The following is a 6768-nucleotide window of genomic DNA, read 5'->3' as shown; positions in this document are numbered from 1 at the left end:
CTTTGTGAAGCCAGCTAAGTGATGTGTGCACTTACATACAAAGGAACCACAGTTATAGCAAGGCAGAAAAAATAATTAACACCAGTCACTCAAAAAGGATAAACAGTAATATCTTTTAAAGAGAGAAAGTATCTTATTAAGGGTCAAGGAGATAGACACTAAAGTAACTCAGACTATTCTTGTACAAATAAAACCTAATCCCTAGCATCAGACTGGTTCAGTGAAGAACATTTGCATTTCCAGAATGTTTTCAGTATTGCAGACTCACACGAGACCAAGAATCTATGTCACTAAGTTCCTTAAGGTTTAAAGATCAAGGAGGAAAAAAAACCAACAAAAAAGTTTTCCCTAAGACATGAAGCACTTTAATTACTTTGACCAAAGACAGAGGAAAGAGGATAAAACATATCCAAAGGCTGAATAGTCACATATAGTTACTGCATCCTTGATACATGCAACATCACAGTAAGCTCTGTAGATACCAACATCTACTGTATCTGGTATGGGTTGGACTCTGTGTAGCACCTGTGTACATTAACAGAGTTATGAAGAAAACTGCTTTTAAGGGAGAATACACACTGGAGGGGAAGAAATATCCACTGGCTTCTGTAAAATTCAACAGCCTCTTGAATTTGCCGTTACCCAATTAAGACATCAGGAATTGTCAGTATCTCAAGACAAGAGGCAGATGTTCAGTGCCATTAACACAGGCAAATGGAAGCCAGGAAAAATCCTGTAGTAAAGCACCAAACTTAAAGCCTCAGGAGGATCAACTGTTAACAACCAAGTATTGCGAATGCTGGTAAGTAAAGGGTCCTGGAGGAGGACTTTGCACACAGTTTTTGTAAGGCAAGAGGTGACTTATGCACATTGGTGTTTAAGCCAGGCCATGCTGATGACTGGGGTGATCCCTGCATGCTGCACGGACTCTATAGTCCCTTGGGAAGAAAAGTGAAAGTGGTAGAACATAGGTTTGCATGAAAAAATTTCACTAACAGGAAATGGAGCTAGACATTTCTGGGATGCAACACTCTTGTTAGGCTGTAGAGCCCCCTTCTTTAAATAAAGTGGAGAGGAAACACAGCAAGTATGAATACGTAATATTCCTATACAGTTAGCACTGGTAGCCAGTGCCCCAAAGGGACTTGAAGTTCACTCTCATTAATACTGCTGTAGTTCATTTTCAGAAGCTGTAGCTTGGCTCAGCAGAAAGGTTTTCTTTGTGTGAGTTTGTTTGGTTTTTAATTAGCAAATGCTTCAGTTCTGTTTTTATGTGGGTGGGTCTGAACAGCTTGCCTGCGGTGCACCAGAGGTTCCTTTAGAAGGTGGTCAATGACACTGCTTAGCAATAAACTCCTGGATTTTTAAAACTGTGAGGTCAGATTCTCAAGTGTGTTCAATACTGGCTTACAGTGTGGTCCATCCAGAACACAGAAGAGCCCTAATGGCTTATTTCAAACATAATGGTTCTAACTAAACAAATTAAACTTCAGAAGGAATTAAGTGTGTAAAAATCTTGGTCCTCGTTTTTAAAAATCAGACCTAACCTTTGAGTATTCCCAAGTACAACTGGGGAGCTTTGTAACTTCCATGATCCTATGAACACAGGACATTATGCAATCCTCATACGTAAAGTCAGCAGAAAGTACCAGACAAGTATCTTTAGGCAACTACATCAAGTAACTGGCATCATTTCAGAGCTGATTTTCAGATGTTAACTATCTGCAAAGAGGGACATGGGTTGACTGAAGCACACAAAAATCTCTTCTGGAAGTCCTAGCTGTTTATCACTTCAGAAAGAAGGCAAGGCATCAGAAAAAGAAGATGTAAGGTGGATCTGACACGCTATTTCATCTATGAACTGGTAAATATGGCTATATTCAGGAAAGGACCTTTGTCTACTGAGAAAGACAGAAGTGCTGAAGTGCTATTTGTACTAATAACCAATTCTACCAGCAAATGGTTCTCTTGTACCTTCCCCTAGGCCTACTGAATTGCTTCAGCAAAGTTAAACATATTTCCAAATAAACTAAGCTGCTGTGTTACACTAAGCATATGTTTCTTCCTGTTACTGAAGGAAATAAGCAGTTGTGGAGTAAAGTGGGATGCACTTATTGTGCTGCTGTACTTTTCATAAAGAACAGGATTATTATTCTGCAAGAAAGTAGTAATTTGATAAATTAGTGATGCTACTGAAAGAAAGGATTTTATCTCACTGAAAAAAACATATAGTTTCTCCAGTGACACTCCACAAAGAAAAGCCACCAAAAAAGCCAATCTTACTCTGCTCCTACAGGACTGAAATCTCACTGCAGCCCAGAGCACTGCACAGGTTAGATGTTAAGACTGAATAAAAGTTACAGTTGAGAATGAATAGAGAACCTGAAAGTTACTCACTGGCAAAAAAATGACCACAGAAAGTATTTCTAGTCATGAAGGAGAATATTTTTCTTATTAGAAAGGAATTTCATAGAAAAGAATTTGAAGGAATTGAGTTCAGATTTTTTTAATAAACATGGTATTTCTCTTACAGTAGAAAGACAACCACAAACCTGTTACACAGACAACCCAGAGAATATGTATTCTGCAGTACAGAGTCTTCCGACATAGGCAAATAAACCAAGTTGCTCTGTGTAGTTTGCTCCTCCCTAAAAGAATGGAAATTTTCTTGGTGCTCCAACATACATAATCACATCCACATTTGAAAAATAAAGTGCCAGCAGGTCACCACCAAATTCTCACCTTTCATGAGCAAGCTGAAGAAAAGCACAGCAATTTTTCTTCTGTTTTGACCTTGAAGAAGGAGCAGCTTCCTTTCCTTTTCCAGATCCAGCAGCTCGAAGTCCAAGCCACTTTTCCAGAGCGGTCATGTTAAATGAACACAGCCCTACTCTGCCCCAGCATAAATTCTACCATTGTTAGGGTGCATCTTGTTCCACACAATCCCATCAATTCTGTAAACAGCCAGCCAAGCAGCCTGCTTTGGAACACGATCATATCATTAAAACATTACTTTAAGCTCCAAAACTTACTCTTCCCTCCATGTGGATAACAACACTTAACTCACATAAGGATCTTGAGAACACCTCAGTATCTAGGCCTGGATCCAGATAGCCTAGGCAACAACTTACAGTCTCAGAGATGAACGAGGAAGTGTCTAACAGTAGCATTTACTTTACATTTAAGCTTGTATCCTTTACAGCATTATTAGTTTCTTAACTAGAAGCAGTTTTCTGCAGTAGTATTACATGTGAGGTTGAACTAACTGTGACAAGACACCAAGAGATATTTAAACTGATACCTAGAAAGTAAACCTCATTAGATACAGAAATCAGATTATTTTAATAGGCTGGATGTTGTAAAGGATTAGACTTTCAAACCTACTTTCACATGCTTTACATAAACTCACTCCAGCAAGTAATACAGCTAAACAGAGAACTCCCAGCTTAGGATTTTTGGGTTAGAAGAATACAAAGCTCATGCACCACAAAGAGCTACAAATGATGGCAGCAACGCATTTAATTATTTCTGTCTTCACTTCAAAAAAGCATCAGAAATTCCACTGACTGGATGTATGTGCTTGGTTTTTCTAACAAACAAATCTTAAGAGTTCCACTGAATGAGCCTTTCAAGCCAGTAACGTGATTGGTTTTGAAATGCAGAAAAGAGTTTTCCTTTATGACAGTACTAGTACTGCAGCTTTTGTAAACACACTTATATCGCATTACTATTTGCTTGTGCACCTTCAGGCCAGAAAACTCCTCTGATTACCTACCTTTGTTTCACTGAGCAAAGCTGCTCTAATAGAACACCATAAATGCAAAAGCTCCTTAGCTTCTTGACAACACAGAAGACCCGCCACTGTAATCTTCTCTTCTGTAACTAGCACAAATAAACCTAACCAAAGTCTTAAAACTCTCAGTCAACTTAAACTGAGCAAATGCAGGTCTATGGAGAAATTTTATCCAGGGCACAAGATTATCCAGTGAACTGCAACTACCGTAGGCACTGTTAAACACACTCCTCCTGAAGCATGAGGCAGCAGTGTCTTTACTAGCAAAATTTAAGAGACAAACCCCAGAAAAACCACAGAGAAATCTTGACCTTAATTTACAACTACTTATTGTAAAATTAAGTGTATCAATTGAATCAAAGATTCAACTCGCTCCTGGGGGTCATTAATGTGACTAGATTTGAAATTATAATCATCCACTTGTTTCTCAGTTAAGTTCATGCTCTTGGATAGTGACTGATATCCAAGAGAACCCACACAAGTACATCCTCCCTGCAGGCAAACAAACAACAGATTGTTTCCTGCAAATGCCTTCCCTTTTAGGAACTGAGGTAGCACCTCAGAGTAAGACCACCCTGTCTCATTAACGAGCAGCTCCAAGAGCCTCTTTACTAAGATGGTACCCAACTGCAACCAGGTTCTACACAAGTGTAATGTAGCAAAAGGTTTTAGCAGGACATTTACCTTTAAGAGATCATTTACACATCTGAGGAAAGTTAAGAAGTAGAAATACATGTCCTTAGAAAGCAATGGCAGAGTCCAGCCTCAAACTGAGGGTGGGTGTTCTTGATGACAGTGCAGTCTGGAAGAACACCACGACAACTCCCTCAGCATCATTGGCCAGTGCCTCAATGCAGAGACAGTAAGGGGGCTCACCCTGCATTCCTGATGTCCTTTACCAGCCATCAAAATATGCGCTGTGCCCAGGACACTGGGAACCTGGTAAGAGAGTTGCCATCATGAATTCAGAGCTGGAACACCTGTGAGATTTTATAAAGGATTAGAGACTTTCCAACCTACTTTCACATGCCCACAGTGGTCATCACAGCACACAGAGCTTCAGCACTAGGAAGACCTCAGTGACCAAGCCTTGCCTCATGCTGCTCCCAGCCTATTTGGTAAAGCTGCATGTAACAGAGCTGCAGGGTCTATCACAGCTAATGAAATAATTGTTGGCCTGTTGAGCACTCCATTTTACAGCTTGGGCTTCTATAAAAATTTTTCAGGTAAATTGCAGAGTAGTTTAAGAAAGCTGAAAAGCAGCAGAGATGACTGCAGCTAATTCAGAGTTTCTTGGAGCCAATTACCTCACCCCATCTACATTGACCAAGTTGTTTGTTGCTTTTTTTTTCTTGCACCACCAAATAAAGGCTGTAAGCAAGTCAGCTCAGCATTACTGTATGTGCCATATACTAAGTGTAATAGCTCCTGGCAGTAATACAGATTCCAAATCTTAAGGTGAAATGAATAAATGTCAACTCAAAGTAAGTCTGCAACACATGATGTTTCTCACCATCTTTCTTCCTGAATTACTACAAACTTATTTCTGGCACAATGTCACAGCTCACAAATTGCTTTGCTTTTAAGCTGGCAAAGGCTACTCTACAGCCTTTTTAGATAAGCATACAAGGTTTTATTAGAATCACTCCAAAACCCTGTTTGGCACAAATACATTTAAAGGGAATTAAGTGACAAGATTAAAAGGAAGGGTTACTCCCACAGACTGATAAGCAGGCTTCACTGATAACATTCAGTTTTCAGTCACTCACCTTTCTGTAAATGGTTAAGCAAAGCCAAGTCAGGCCATGTTTTCCTCCAAGCAGTCAGTTTTTCTCTCCATACCAAAGTCCTGAGACTGTCTAGAATACAAAAAGTACTCTGTCCTTTGTGGCCAAAACCAAAGTCCTCAGCCTATTCTATAAAAAAGACTGCTTGCTTTCTTACTCTTTCATACCCAAAAGCTTTGCTTCGTCCAAAGGAAAAGGCTTTGGTCGACTCTTATGTTTAGAGACTTCAAAGGTTAGGAAACTGTCTTGTGTTCTCTGTTCTCTTAGACAGTCATGCCTCCTATCAGCGTTATTCCACATCACACCTGAAACTTCAACTAAGGCAGTCACTTCCCTAATGACCTGCTCTGGCATTATGCCCAAGTCTTTCCTTGTTGTGCTTTATTTTTTAGTTACAGTTTATAGAAATAGGAGTTAAACCACAGTTCACCATGCAATTACACTTCGTCTTGTTACATTATGCCATATTAATTTTAGAAGAAATCAAGTTATTTCCATCATCACTTTTAAAAATTTTACTAATTTAAACAGATGGCTTAATGTAAAATGAGAATGAACGAAATAAGAATGTTTGCAGCATGACAACAAAGAACAATTCAAACCAAACTCACCTTTTGAAGGTAATCACATAACAGGTGGTATGAGGGATTTTACTCCTGCATACTTAAAACATTCACAGCTACTGAAAGAATTAAATTACAGAGCAGTGATTATACAGTTTGTCATGTTGCTTAAGATGCTATAGAAAGTTTCTGTAAATTGCCTGCCTCCTCTTTTAAAGAGTGACATTTATTACACTATTTATTGAGAGCTTCCTGCTAAATAAGTTTTTTAGGTAGTTACTTTAAAATTGTTTACTGAACAAGCAAGTACTCTGCAAGGTCAAGTGAACACTTACCTGTGGCAGGCCTGACATTTACTCTAGCAGACTGCTCCACTTAACAGTTTCATTAAGTGAGAATACATAATAAAACCATGAAAAAAAAGAGGAAGTCAGGAGCAGCTCATCCAGCTCTTTACTTTTGTCCATAAAGCTGTGAGATGACAGGACAGTCCAATTTAGTTGCAGATTATTTTTTAAAAATTATTTTATTAGATTCTGAATTCAAGTTCAAAACACTCTAGTGAATCTGCAAAGTAACTTGCTTGCCAGATTTGTAGTTCCTGTATAATTACTACCTTTAGCAA

Source organism: Chlamydotis macqueenii, chromosome 15 (genome assembly GCF_036417535.1).
Source record: "Chlamydotis macqueenii isolate bChlMac1 chromosome 15, bChlMac1.mat, whole genome shotgun sequence".
In the NCBI taxonomy this organism is placed as follows: domain Eukaryota; kingdom Metazoa; phylum Chordata; class Aves; order Otidiformes; family Otididae; genus Chlamydotis; species Chlamydotis macqueenii.
This window is presented reverse-complemented; position numbering follows the sequence as displayed.